The following is a 15,370-nucleotide window of genomic DNA, read 5'->3' on the forward strand; positions in this document are numbered from 1 at the left end:
AAATCCATTTTTTGAGATTACAGTATATAATTTAGTCAGTTTAGATTCAAATAGTGGAGTACTTCTTTAGGTGGTAAAAAATAAATAAGTGAGGGAATGATTAACACTTTTAACAAATAACTTTATGGTAGGCCAAGGCACCATATCCATATTTAATCAGTAGTATTTATCCAACAAACCACCCAAATGCTGGACTTTCACGTTACCATCAATACACACCTAAATGTCATAGTTATTAACCGCTTCCTGACTGCCCTATAGCAGAAATACTGCTACAAGACAATACGGGTGTGCAAAATCACATTTATATACGTGATTTCACATTTCCTGGTAGAGGGCATGTGAGCCGCGTGTGCGCCCTACCCGTGCCGCCATTCGCGGCCGCCAATCACCGGGTCCCGGCCTGTAATTACTCACCAAAGATTTCCAACAGGGAGGAGGACTGTTTTGTTTACTAAGAGTTCTGCTCCCTGTCAGCTTGAACACGCTGCTCTGGATGGCTGTGCACAGCACAGCCATCCAGAGCAGTGTGATTACAGTGACGCATACAGACACCACCCCCTAGAAAAACACTCCCTGCACACAATTAGCACTTTGACCACCCTTCATGTTAACCCCTTCCTGCCCAGTGTCATTAGTACAGTGTCAGTGCTTTTTTTAGCACTGATCACTGTATTGGTGTAACTGGGGATGTCAGTGACACCAAGTCAATTCCCCCCCCCCAGTGTCAGAATGTCCTACGCAGTCCCGCAGTCCCGCTATAAGTCGCTGATCGCCACCATTACTAGTAAAAAATTCCAGTATATATACCGCCATTTGTAAACGCTATAACTTTCACATAAACAAATTAATTTACATGTATTGGGATTTTGTTTTACCAAAGACATGTAGCAGAATACATTTTGGTGTAAATTTATGATGAAATTTGAGTTTTTTTACTGGACATGTTTAATAGCAAAAAGTAAAAAATATATTTTTTTTCTCAAAATTGTCAGTCTTTTTTTTTTATAGAGTAAAAAATTTAAAATGCACAGGCGATCAAATACCACGGAAAGAAAGCTCAATTCGTGGGAAAAAAAGGACTTAAAATTTAATTTGGGTGCAGCATTGCATGGCCGCGCAACTGTCAGTTAAAGCAACACAGCGCTGTGACGCAAAAAATGCCCTGGCCAGGAAGGGGGGGTAAATCCTCAGGAGGGCAAGTGGTTAAACATTAAATGATTAAATTGCAACCTGTTTACAAGAAAATCTGTCAACAAAGCGGTGACTATGACCTGTTGAATAGTACTCCTTTCTGAGCGCAAGCAGCTGGACACGATGGACAAAATCAACACGTAGGCTATTTGTGGATGAAGTACTATAAGCCTATTTATACAAATACAACTGTCTGTTATAGGATTGTGTGCTATGATTTAGTAATCAATATTATAAAAAATGTAACCCCACCAAGACATAGTTTGTCTTGTTCTCTTCATGGTACCCCCGCACTCATCATTTTATATGGCTGGCTTTGGGTCACACTTGTATCACAACTGGACAGCACATGCAATTTTTTATTTCTTCTGACCCCCATGATGGTCTCCTGCATTCTTTGTCAATTTTAATTTATGTACATTTGCATTATAGATACATATATAACAGAAATAATATAATCCGCAATGCAAAGACATTAATGACCGAAACCTAGTTTGCATATATGGTGCATTGCGGTAATGCACCATATGCGCAAAACACCCCAACACACTAAAGCAATTGTCAGGAATGGACTTGCCAGTAATGGTGGGACTCACCTGCCTTGTGGGCTGCAGTACCAGGGCTGGCCAGCGGGTGCTCTCAGCAATCAGAGACTCAACTCTGCAGTCAGCCAAACACCTGAAGCTGATTACGGAGGTGTATTTAAGGGATGGCCAGACCTACAGTCTGTCCCTTGGTGTGCGTTTTTCCTGGGCCCCTGTATCTTGTTACCTGCATTCCTGTTCCTGATGCCTGTTTCTGCCTCTGCCTGACTTGTTGTTGATCCCTGGCTTGTGACCCCGGCCATTCTCTGCCTGACCCCCTGTACCTACCTGCCCGTTAGTTGCTGTACCCGGCTCGTTACCTGACTACTCTCTGCCTGCTCCTCCTGTTCCTACGTGCCCAATTGTTATTGACTCGGCCTGCCTGACGACGCTTGCATTGTATGTATTGTTATCTGTGGGTGGTTTCGTTTGGTTCGTTTGCACTGTGTTATGTTTCACTATTGCACTGCGTTTATGTATTGTTAGTATTAATAAATTATATTGTTTATAACTTATCTGAAGCCTGCGTTTCCCTGCGTCAGTTCACATACCTCTGGTCATACCCTGGAGCCCTGACAGCAATGTAGCTCTGAAGCACATGAGTTGCAGTGAATGACAACACATGGTAACTCAAAACCGTTGTGGTGCATTGCATCAGAAAATATGCCGGATGTCCATTTTTTGGTCTGTCCATGTGCGTTGACTGCCCATTAAAAATAAACTACCTTAACACAATGCAAAATATCACATGACACAAGGCGCATTAAGATTTGTGTATTAATGCACCGTACGAGAATGAATAAATCTGAATGGACCCCAAAGTAGGTGTAACCCTAACTGGATGACGTATCTTATAGACGGATGAATGTCACAATCCTCAAACAAAATCCCTTGTCCAGTCACAGAATACAAGACATTTTATGAATGGAGGAGCTGTAATGTGAGCAACTCACTATAACTGCTGTGCTCCAGCCCTGTCAGATTCATCACTGGAAATTCAATGGTAACATCACTGGCTAAGGCTGCATGTAAATACCATTTTCCAAGAAAGAAGCAGCAGTCCCAAATGGGGATCATGTAATTGTAGGTACCTTACTGTTACCTAGCTAATATCCTTATATAGTTTTTGCCTGCTCTTCAGCTTTATTTATTTACATATTCTTAAAAAGCAGTATTGGAGTTTTAAAATAAGCCCTCACTGACCTATGTATTTGTTTGTACTGTGAAGTAATCTATTCTCAAATATCCCCAAAGATCACAACAAATAGGTTTCTAATAGGTTATAAACACATAGAGGGAGGGGGGGGGGCTCTGCCATGATTCTGTTGCAATAGAAACTAATAGGAGAAGAGCAAACATTTCAGTGGCTCTGTTGTGAACTTTGAAGACAAATTTCTCTGCCATGTCTATAGCTCTAAAGCTACATAGGGGAACAATTGTTTTACTATAAATACATTTATTTGCATAGTCTGGGAAAATATTCACATTAAATACCCCAAGAAGGATATAACATTTGCATTCTAAATGGTTATTCATGTTTTTTCCAACATTGCCCTCTATTTTTCATAAACACATTTCAAACGCATAGACAATTAAAATGAATGGTTTGCAATAACTGTAGTTCACACTATTGTGTCATGATGATGTGTGGTTAAAAAAGGTAGAGCAGGCTGCATTTTTTGGAACACAGTTTGACTGCTAGGAGTCTGTATTTTGGGAAGTATGCAGAGGAGTTGTAAATGCCCAGAACAAAAAAGTGTGCAATGGATGTGAAGACATGATTAATTGTGGATGCATTCATCTATTTAGTACAACAACACCCAGAGATCTATGGTCATTGCCACCAATAAGGACAACACGTGGAAAGCAATGTTTTGGGAAAAGATGACCAAACAGATTTACACAGAATGGGAGAAAATGAGGTAGTCCTGACAGAAAGACACTAGTGAGTGACAATATGGATTGCAACATTTGAAGTTGTTTGTACTTCTTGTATCTTTATTAGTTAAAAAATAGCAAAAAAAGGATTAATTTCAACATAGAAACCAAACCCTATCCAATAATGCATTGTTGGGGTAAAGAAACCCCAGGAGATACCGTTTGAGGCTTTTGGTTTGGCAGTGGAATCCCTAAATACAAAATGGAGAAGTATTTGTAGAACCCTCCTAGTTTAGCTAGGGGGAGCTAGTGTTTTAATTGTTAGTAAGGAAGGCTGAGTAGCCTCCCTCTACTCAAATCTTGGTCGGGGGCTCAGAGGCTCTGCTGGCCAGCCCACCTGGAATTTGCCCTTGCTCTTGGGCTTTGAAGGAAGGCCCTAGAGGCAATGGGTTCATCTGAGTGGCATGCTTACACTCTTGAGGTGTCCTAGCAAATCCCTAACAGAAGGCTTGGCAAGGGGCTGGACATCCTTAAAAGTGTTGGAGCCTGCTTAGTTGGTGGGAGAGTTCAGGTGGAAAACAGTGAGGAGGATGTGAGGCTGAAGGAAGGAGGCTGCAAGGAGGCCCAGTGGGATGGGGCCTACCTGCAGGCCTGGAGCTGGAAAGGAGGAAAGCTCAGAGCTCACCGGCCCCCTTAGAGAGGACCACCTATGTGGCAGGGAAGTAGAAGCCCAGCTGATAGGCCTGGTAGCAGTCACCAACCCACAAGGAGTACAGGAGAGGATCTGAGTGAGTACCCCTGCACCCCCAGGGTGGACAGAGGAATAAGCACTCTGGTGGGAAACCAGATTAGCCATCTTCCAGTGACTATTCATCTTTTAAAGTGACAGGAACCGGATCCCCTGCTCAGGGATACCTCCAGTTTGCTGGGTGAAGAGAAGTTCATCTAGAGTCTGGGGTGGTACACAAAGGAGATGCTGGCTAGCTCTCCAACAGAGACTGTACTGCAGAAAAGGCTTGTAAATAGTTCCAGGAAGTTGTCCTCAGTTCACTAGTTCCCTTGGGCATCCTATACACTCTTAACCCTATCACAGTTCAAAACCCTTAAATGAAACAACAAAACCAAAGCTCAAGGATTGATTTCTGACTCTGGATGCAAGACTGTGTGAAGAAGTGTGTTGCCTGGCTGTGCAGGACTATAGATGGAACCAAATCTTCTAGCAACTCCTAAGGGGGTAGTGCTACATATTAAAGGTAGCTTTGTGAAAGAGTTCCTCCAACAAAAGAAAGAACAGAGCAGTGGGTCAGGAGCCAAGAGGCATAACATCTATGTTCACTACCAACTCCAGGAGTTTTTGAGGCTAATCATGGATCTTTGTCAGTAGGTCGACAATGCTAGGAATGTTTTGATGTCTATTTTGTCCCAAACTGTTAACTCTTTGTTATTTTTTTTTTTAGTTATTTTGATCAGTAGGATGAAGCAGAACCTAAGCAGAGCAACCAAATGACCAGGATGAGTACACTAATTCCCCACTGCAGGAGAGCAGCCTGGTCATCCAGGAACCTGAAGGAACATCACCTTCTGCTCCAACACAGAAAAATATTCACACTTCTGTTGAAAGAAGCACATCCATGTGTTCTTTTCCTACAATCTGTAGAAACACCCAGAACAATGAGCTCATGGATGTTATTTGATTTTTTTAGAGAAAAAAAAACAGATGTGAGGGTCTAACTATTATCTAGATATGTTGTTCATCCATCTGCTGCATATAATGCACAAAGCGAGAATGGGGGCATTACTCCATGACATGTTACATCTTTTTGACTTCATACCAGCAGGATGCCCCTCCTAGGCTCATCCATTAGTAGATACGTGTACCACCACCAACAACAACATCCCAACAATACTTCTAGCAAACCAATGAGACCCTACTCTTCCTTCATATTTTTTTTCAAATTTAAAATGTGTTCTTGTGTGTTATGTTGATATACATTGTTTCTAAATCAACCATAGTTCAGTGTTTATTACACAAGTCTGTTGTTATGCTATTCCTGAGGTTGAAGATATGTTATAAGAAGTAAATATATTTTTTATTGCTGGGCTTGGCATCAGTGATATATTTACCTTTTGTTTTTATTACACTTTAGTTAATTGAGCACTCTTTGAGGGTGGTACATTGTTTCCATAAAAAGATTAAAGGTTGCCAAAGACAATGTCGTTCTGTAACAATTTTAAGTATTTCAAACCTGTCGAGACATAAATAAATCACAGAAATCACGCTTTTTTCCAACTAAATTCTCAGAGAGAAATGTGAAATTTTACTTGGTAACAAAAACACACTACAAATACTTTACAGCCACACTTGTGAGCAGCAGATCAATTTAGATAATAAATGTCTTTTATTCTTGGTGTTGGCATGAGCTGGCATGATGCCCAGCCTTATTCCACCAGTTAGACTGGGGACATACTATGAATGGCTGTCATTTGGAATGCAAGAGGAATAAGTTATACAATAAGGATCAAAACATGACTTGAATATTATCAATAGAATAATGATGAGATGCTCAGTGGGTAACACTGCTTTCCTGTAATTTGCATTCTGAATTTGCAGGACATGCATCAATAGTTCCAGAAGATGGTGAAAGTTATTCTCAAGAACAAAAGGAAATACATACTGTATGTTAGTTGACATGCAACACAAACCATTAATACCTCTTGCTGCCTGCTATATACAGTACATATATGTAAGTGGCCTGAATTTGCTGCCATTTCCCACCAAACTGTTTAAGGGTACCTCCCCTGTTCTCTCTTATGCAGGACTTGGTTGGGATATGCACATATTTGTCTTAGGAAGCTATTCTGTCATGTTGGTCGCTCCTATACACCTGCCTAGAGCCCTCCACTCAACATACCTGAGGGGGGTTTATAATAAAGGATTGTCCACACAACCTGCTTTTCTAATACTTTAATTAAACCATAATGAATTGTTCCATAACACAGCACATTGGCAAACTTCTTCCCCTCTTCTCCAGCACTTTACCTAATTCCAAAAATCAAGGGTTTTGCACAATCGTTCCAGAGTACCAACATCTCTTCACCTCCGAGTCTTAATTTAAGTCCCTTCAAATAGGAGCATCGCAAGACCTTCCCCAGACTAACTTCTTATCATCTTTCCCCTACCCTATGTGATGTCCACCAAAGACTAATTCTTCCTACATGTCTCACTAGCTCTGCCCCAAACAGAGAATATATAGATAAAATGGTGACCCATCCCCATAATACACCCCTAGGTGGGAGTTACTATGCAGGAGTTTAACCACTGCCAAAACTCCTTCCATTTGCTTTATTTCCATTATAAACTAACATTGTACAATCAATTGTAAATATACCAGATGTAATATGAGGGTCCAAAATTGTCCCTTGTTTTGTCATACTGACATCAGCAGATGTACCCAGAAACGATGCCTGTGATGACCACATCATCCTAGAATTGAGATGGCAAGTACAATAATTATGTCTGTTAGCAATCATGGGAAATTCTTCACCTAGATTCCACACAGCACACAATGAAAATCCCATGGAAGAAGGAAATGACCTCAAAGGAAACACTTTTCACTGTAGTTCTTTTTAAGTAAGGGGTAAAAAAATGTGTTGCGAAGTGCATGCATACGTATGCATGTTTTTTCTATGAGGTTTTTTTTTTTTTGCATAGTGACATGAATGGGCCACAAATAATGCAGTTTACATAACATTTTGTTAAAGAAAAATTAGACTATAATCCTGTCATTAATGTGACATAGAGAAGTATCTTAGATACTACTGGCTGAGAACCAGAGGTTCAATAAAGCTATACCTGAAAATAATATTTGTTTCTGCATATTTGCATCAGATTGAGTAAACACATCTGCAGAGTGTCAGAATTGTTACATTGGCGTAGAAGCTTGCAGGCTTACTGGAATATTTAATTATAAAATTTGCACAAATGTTAACAGAACAAAATAAAATCTCTGAAAGAGAAAATAATTAATTGAAGATCTGACTGTAATCTTTATTTGTCTAATCAAAAGAGAGAGGTCATCACTCTCCGAGGGACTTTTGAATGAATTATGAATCAGAGGCACAAAGTAAATGAGCTATTGGTAGGAAATGCTTGCACTTTGTGCTGATGAAAAAAAATCCAATATAACAATAATAAAACGATTCTCCTTTTAATTACCACTGATCCAGCATGTTTGTTGCTTGATATGTATCACTGTTTCTAATACGAAATCTGTTAGAAACTGTCGGCCAGAGAATGCCTTATGACCCACGGGCCTTTGGAATAGTAGTAGTGGGACTCACAAGACCTTTGTAAGTCATGGCCTTGGAGTGTGGAGTTTGCCTTCTGCTAACCAAGGTCTGTGGCTATAGTTTAACATAACATTGCATTACATTTTTTAAATAAACATACAAAAACACAGTTTATTCCATTTATTTTCATAGAACATTTGCTAAGCTTTCCTTTGAGCTATACTTGTGATGTATAAAGGACCACCTTAGTAAAAAACACAATGTATTCTGTTAAATGTATGGGGTTAACATATGTAATGACAATATTAAGTACCGTATTTTTCGCTCCATAAGACGCACCTGACCATAAGATGCACCTAGGTTTTAGAGGCAGAAAACAGGAAAAAAAAATTCTGAACTAATGGACTGCAGACATAGTATAGGGGATGACCAGAGACTGCGGACATACTACAGGAGATGACCAGAGACTGCAGACATAGTACAGGAGATGACCAGAGACTGCAGACATAGTACAGGAGATGACCAGAGACTGCGGACACAGTACAGGAGATGACCAGAGACTGCAGACATAGTACAGGAGATGACCAAAGACTGCGGACACAGTACAGGGATGACCAGAGACTGCGGACACAGTACAGGAGATGACCAGAGACTGCAGACACAGTGCAGGAGATGACCAGAGACTGCAGACACAGTGCAGGAGATGACCAGAGACTGCGGACACAGTGCAGGAGATGACCAGAGACTGCGGACACAGTACAGGAGATGACCAGAGACTGCGGACAGTACAGGAGATGACCAGAGACTGCGGACAGCACAGGGATGACCAGAGACTGCGGACAGCACAGGGATGACCAGAGACTTTGGATAGTACAGGGGATGACTGCTGACCTTTGGGGAGGGGGGGGGGGCGGGTACCTGAATTTGACAGATACCCGCTCCCACTTCCGCGGAGTTGTTCTTTCATCTTACCTGTTCCTCTATCCAGCCGCGCGCTGTCTCCCGGCTTCTGTAATGGCGCTCGGCATGACAGCCGGGTGCCCAGTGCGCATGAGCGAGAAGCACTTGCGCTTTGTGATTGGTCCGGCGGCTTCTGGGATCTGTCATGTGTCCCAGGTGCCGCCTTACCATTCACAAAAAGCACCGCTTCTTGCGCATGCGCACTTGACACCCGGCTGTCATGCCCACACTACAGAAGCCGGGAAGACCGCGCCGCTGGATAGAGGAACGGGTAAGATGAAAGAACAACTCCACGGAAGTGGGAGCGGGTACCTGTCAAATTCAGGTACCCGCTCCCCCTCCCTCCCCAAAGGTCAGCAGTCATCTCTAAGGTCCCGCTGTAGAGCTGAGCGGCCGGCCCGGTATTCTGACACAGCGGCAGTGGAAATACCGGACCGGCCGCTCCATATTCGCTCCATAAGACGCACTGACATTTTCCCTCCTTTTTTTGGGGGAAAAAAGTGCGTCTTATGGAGCGAAAAATACGGTAAATTAATTTATTTTCTTTTTAAGGTACAGGCTTTTAATTAAACTTAACTTCACCTCTGCATACAGGCTAAGCTATCCAGCAAAAGTGACATTTACAGGATTAGAAATTCTGAACCTTGTAGCTCTCCCCATTGTGCCTTTCCCCTATGTTAGCATTGTGTCCACAGTAGCATTTGCGTAGGCAGAGCAGAGTAGGACTGGCCATAGAGGGATTACTTTGACGCAGTTGGCCAGCTTAAGCATGTATTGCAATATGTGTGAACTAAATATCCCTATTTATTGCATAGTTTGCTTGAAAGGGTATATACCAGTGTGCAGAGGGTCCTTCAGAATTTCTAGAGTTAATGTGGTTACACCCCTTTAGCACCTGATGGATAAATGCATGCACTAGCTGTTGGGATTTGAGCACAGGGATCTCTTGTTTGTTTGATTTACAGGATTAGGACACACACCATTTAAAACTGATAGGGGGTGTTTAGAATCAGCTTTTATTCATAAGGTTTGAGGTTTGCTGATTTAACTGCTAACAATCTGTCAAAAAGGGTTAGTTGTGCTTCAATTTGATTGCCACTTACTTACAGTGGAACTTTAGTCAGAAAACTAAGTCCCAAGAGATCACTTTAGACTGGTCCTTTCTGCAGGTATAGCTATACTATATTGCCAAAAATATTGTTACACCCTGCCAAATCATTGGATTCAGGTGTTCCAATCACCTCCATGGCCATAGATGTATACAATCAAGCACCTAGACATGTAGAATGTACAAACATTTGTGAAAGCATGGATCGCTCTCAGGAGCTCAGTGAATTCAAGCGTGGTATCGTGATAGGTTGCCACCTGTGCAATCAGTCCATCCGTGAAATTTCCTTGCTACTAAATATGTCAACTGTTAGTGGTATTATAACAAAGTGGAAGTAACTGGGAACAACAGAAACTCAGCCACGAAGTGGTAGGCCACGAAAAATGACAGAGCGGGGTCAGCGCATGCTGAAGCGCACAGTGAGCAGAAGTCGCCAACTGTCTGCAGAGTCAATAGCTAAAGATCTCCGGAATTCATGTGCTCTTCAGATTAGCACAACAACAGTGCGTAGAGAGCTTCATGGAATGGGTTTTTATGGCCGACCAGCTGTATCCAAGCCTTACAACACCAATGGTGCACACCAATGCAAAGGATCGGATGCAGTGGTGTAAAGCACGCTGCCACTGGACTCTAGAGAAGTGGAGACGTGTTCTCTGGAGTGATGAATCACACTTCTCTGTCTGGCAATCTGATGGACATTTCTGGGTTTGGCATTTGCCAGGAGAACAGTACTTGCCTAACTGCGCTGTGCCAAGTGTAAAGTTTGGTGGAGGGGAGATCACGGTGTGGGGTTGTTTTTCAGAGCTTAGGCTTGGCCCCTTAGTCCCATTGAAGAGAGCTCTTATGACGTTAGCATACCTTGACATTTTGGACAATTTAATGGTCCCAACTTTGTGAGAACAGTTTAGGGATGGCCCCTTCCTGTTCCAACATGACTGCTCACCAGTGTACAAAGCAAGGTCCATAAAGACATGGATGAGCACGTTTGGGGTGGAGGAACTTGACTGGCCTGCACAGAGTCCTGACCTCAACCTGATAGAACACCTTTGGGATGAATTATAGCGAAGACTGCGAGCCAGGCCTTCTCATCCGACATCAATGCCTGACCTCACAAATGCACTTCTGGAAGAATGGTCAAACATTCCCATAGACACACTCCTAAACCTTGTGGACAGCCTTCCCAGAAGAGTTGAAGCTGTTATAGCTGCAAAGGGTGGGCCAATTCAATATTGAACCCTACGGATTAAGACTGAGATGCCATTAAAGTTCATGTGTGTGTAAAGGCAGGCATCCTAATACTTTTGGCAATAGAGTGTATGTAAAACAAAAAAAAAACAATAATAAGTGCTTATTTGGTTGAAATTCAGTAATTCACTGTCTCAACCTGCTCTGCACATGTTCAGTTGCTCTCTATTCTCGACACTGTGTCTAAAATCAGAGCCACTAAAAGCCACTAAAAGCCAGTCTGCTGACTGCTTTAAGATTTACCATTGCTGAAGGGGGAAGAAAGCAACACAGACTTTGTGAGGGAACACAGATTAGGGAGGAAGAAAAAGAAAAGCAGGGAAGATGACAGAATAAACTCTGCTGCCAGGGAGACACAAAAGAGTTATATGTACAAGGAGCGTGAGTTATCTCATCTCCCTGATATTCTCTCCTTTCTCCCTCATGGGCTGCCTGTGAATATCAGCACTGTAAAGCGTTTGTCACTCTTCCTCTCTAGCTAAACCAAGATATACAATCAAGACTGGAAATGTAAATACTTTAATTGAAGAATGTGACATATAGTTTTTGAGACCAATGAAAGGGGGAGAGTTTCCAATAAGGAAATGACTGCTCTGGGTCTCAACAAAATGACAGCCTCCAGCAACAAGAAACTGCAGTAATGCTGGAGGCAATTTACAGTACACACACATTATTATTATTTTACAGTATTTATATAGCGCCAAAAAGTTTGCTCAGCGCTGTACATTATAGTGGGGGACAGTACATGACACAATACAGTGACAATACAATACACGAGGGGTTCGAGGGCCCTGCTCTTTCGAGCTTACAATCTAGGAGGGAGGGGGTAGTGGTGCTGGAGGAAGTGGCTGTGGGGGATGGAGTGGTAGGAGGAATGGAGGAGATCAGCTGTTAGGTGAGGGCGGGGTAGGCTTCCGTGAAGAGATGGGTTTTTAGGGTGCGCCTAAAGGTGAGGAGGGTAGGTGACAGTCTGATGGATTGGGGTAGGGAGTTCCAGAGGATGGGAGAAGTCCTGGAGTCGGGCATGGGAGGAGGAGACTAGGGAGCTAGAGAGTAGGAGGTCTTGTGAGGAGCGAAGAGTACGTGTTGGGTGGTATTTGGATATCAGGTCGGTGAGGTAGTTTGGGGCAGTATTATGAATAGCTTTGTACATCAATGTTAGTAGTTTGAATTTTATGCGTTGGGCAATCAGAAGCCAGTGGAGGGAATGACAGAGGGGGGTGGCAGATACGGAGTTGTTGGTAAGGTGGATGAGTCTGACCGCTTAGTTCAGGATAGACTGAAGCGGGGATAGTCTGTGATGAGGTAGACCGGTGAGGAGGGAGTTGCAGTAGTCGAGTCGTGAGATAATAAGGGAGTGAATGAGTTGTTTAATAGTGTCTGGGGTTAGGAAACGAACGTATTTTGGAGATGTTGCAGAAGTGGAGCCTGCATGAATTTGCCAGCGATTGGACATGGGGTTGGAAGGACAGATTTGAGTCTAGAGTGACACCTAGGACTTTGACTTGCGAGGTGGGACTGATGGTGGAGTTATTGGTCGTGATGGAGGGGATGGGGGGGGGGTGCGGGCTGGGAGGAAAACTAGGAGCTTGGTTTTGGAAAGGTTTAATTTGAGGAAGTGGAGTGACATCCAGTCTGATATGTCGTTCAGTAGGCAGGTGATTCGGGCAGAGACTGAAGGGGTGAGGTGAGGGGTAGAGAGGTAGATTTGCATGTCATCGGCGTAGAGGTGGTAGTTGAAGCCGTGGGAGTGTATCAGTTGGCCAAGGGAGGAGGTGTAGATGGAGAAGAGAAGGGGCCCGAGGACAGAGCCTTGGGGGACCCCAACAGAGAGGGGGAGAGAGGGGGAGGTGGCAGCATTATAGTAACACTGAAGGAGCACAGGGATAGATTGGAGGCGAGCCAGGAGAGAGCGGAGTCTCTGATGCCAAGGGAGTATAGTTTTTTAAGGAGAAGGGGGTGGTCAACTGTGTTGAAGGCTGCGGAGAGGTCGAGGAGTAGGAGGACTGAGTAGTGGCCATTAGCTTTGGCGATTAGCAGGTCATTGGTGATTTTGAGTAGGGCGGTTTCGGTGGAGTGTAGGGGATGGAAGCCAGACTGTAGGGGATCAAGGAGGTTGTTGTCGTTGAGGTGGGAGCTTAGGCAATTATAGACTAAGCGCTCGAGGAGTTTGGATGTAAATGGTAGCAGGGAGATGGGTCTAAGGTTGTTCAGGTCGGTGGGGTCCAGGGAGGGTTGTTTGAGTATGGAAGTGATATGCGCGTGCTTCAGGGGGGAGGGGAATATGCCAGTAGAGAGGGAGAGATTGAAGATGCGGGTGAGGGAGAGTAGGATGGAGGAGGAGGGTGACCGGAGGAGTTGTGTGGGGACAGGGTCAAGGGGGCAGGTGGTGAAGCGGGCTTCTGAGAAGACCTTAATGACCTTTTCATTGGTAGCAAGGCCGAGGGGGTGGAGTGTTGGGGGGGTTTTAGTGTGCGGGATGTTAGGTGTGGTGGGGGTCAGGGCAGTTGCGAGGTCAGAGGAGGGGAGTGTTGAGGGGGTTATCGTGGGAGGGAGGCTAGGTGGTGTGGAAGATTGAGCATTGGCGATGTCCCTGCGAATTGTGTCGATCTTGTTTTGGAAGTGGTTAGCAATCTTGTGGGCGGTGAGTGAGGTACTGGGTGGAGGTGGGGGGGAGAGAGTAGGGAGTTAAAGGTGGAGAAGAGCCGGCAAGGACTGGAGGAGAGGGTATTGATGAAGGTTACAAAGTAGGCTTGTTTGGCAGCTTGGAGGGAGGAGGTGTAGGTGAGGAAGGCGGATTTGTAAAGGGTGAACGCTTGAGAGGATCTCGTTTTGCGCCATAGTCGCTCCAGCGCACAACTGCGTCGTTTAAGATTTTTGGTGTGGTTGTTCTGCCAGGGTTGAAGCGGTCGGGGTCTAATGCTACGTGTGGTTAAGGGTGCTAAGGAGTCTAGGGCGGCTGACAGCGAGTTGTTATAAGCGGTAGTGGCCAGGTCAGGACAGTGGAAGGATACTGTCGTAAAGTCAGTCAGCTGCAGAGTGGAGAGGGGCAGGATTAAGGTTGTGGAGGTTAAGGCTGGTGATGGTTTGACATTTGGGGGGGAGGTGTTTGAGGACGGGGTGACAGAGAATGTAATGAGGTTGTGGTCAGAGAGAGGGAAGGGGGTGTTTGTGAGGTTGTGGGGGGTGCAGAGATGAGAGAAAACAAGGTCCATGGTGTTCCTGTCGGAGTGGGTGGAGGACTGTGTACACTGTGTGACTGCAAAAGAAGAGGTTAGGTGGAGGAGTTGGGATGTAGCCGGGTTATTGACATTGATAGGGATATTGAAGTCTCCAAGGATGATGGTGGGTAGCTCAGAGGAGAGGAAGAAGAGTAGCCAGGCGGAGAAATTGTCAAGGAAGCGGGATACGGGTCCAGGAGGCCGATAGATTACTGCAATCCTCAGAGAGGTGGGAGAGACTAGCCGGATGCAGTGGGCCTCAAAGGAGGAGAAGGATAGAGAGGGGGGGTTTGGGAGAACCTGGAAGGTGCTCAACGGTGACAAGATCATGCCCACCCCACCACCTCTACGACCGCTCGATCTGGGTGAATGGGCCCAGACGAGACCTCCATAGGAGAGTGCCGCAGGAGAGGTAGAGTCAGTGGCTTGGATCCAGGTTTCGGTGACCAGTAGGAGGTTGAGGGAGTGGGAGATAAAGAGGCCATGGATGGCGGTGAGCTTGTTGCAAACCGATCGGGCGTTCAGGAGTGCACATGAGAATGTAGGGGTGGATGTGGGGAGCCGGGGGACAGGTATTAGGTTGAGGGGTTGCGGCAGTTTGTGGGAGTAGGAGGGTGCCTAGTGGGTGAGTGAGGTGGTGAGGGACCAGGGTTCGGGGAGATGTCCCCGGCGGTTAGGAGAAGAAGAAGGGTGAGAAAGGTGGCATAGGAGCGGGATGTGCAAGAGCGTGTGAGTCTGCTAGTGGTGGCGTGTGGGTCGGTGGGAGAGTGGAGTATTAGGAGGAGGTGGTGAGAGCCGTAGTTGGGAGATGGAAGTATTGAGGGTGCGATGTATAGTTGTTTTGGGGGAGTAGGGGGGTAGGGAGAGGAGATTTTGGGAATGGAAGAGAG

The sequence above is a fragment of the Staurois parvus genome, unplaced genomic scaffold (assembly GCF_062004578.1).
Source record: "Staurois parvus isolate SC_StPar_1 unplaced genomic scaffold, SC_StPar_1.0 ptg000668l, whole genome shotgun sequence".
In the NCBI taxonomy this organism is placed as follows: Eukaryota; Metazoa; Chordata; class Amphibia; order Anura; family Ranidae; genus Staurois; species Staurois parvus.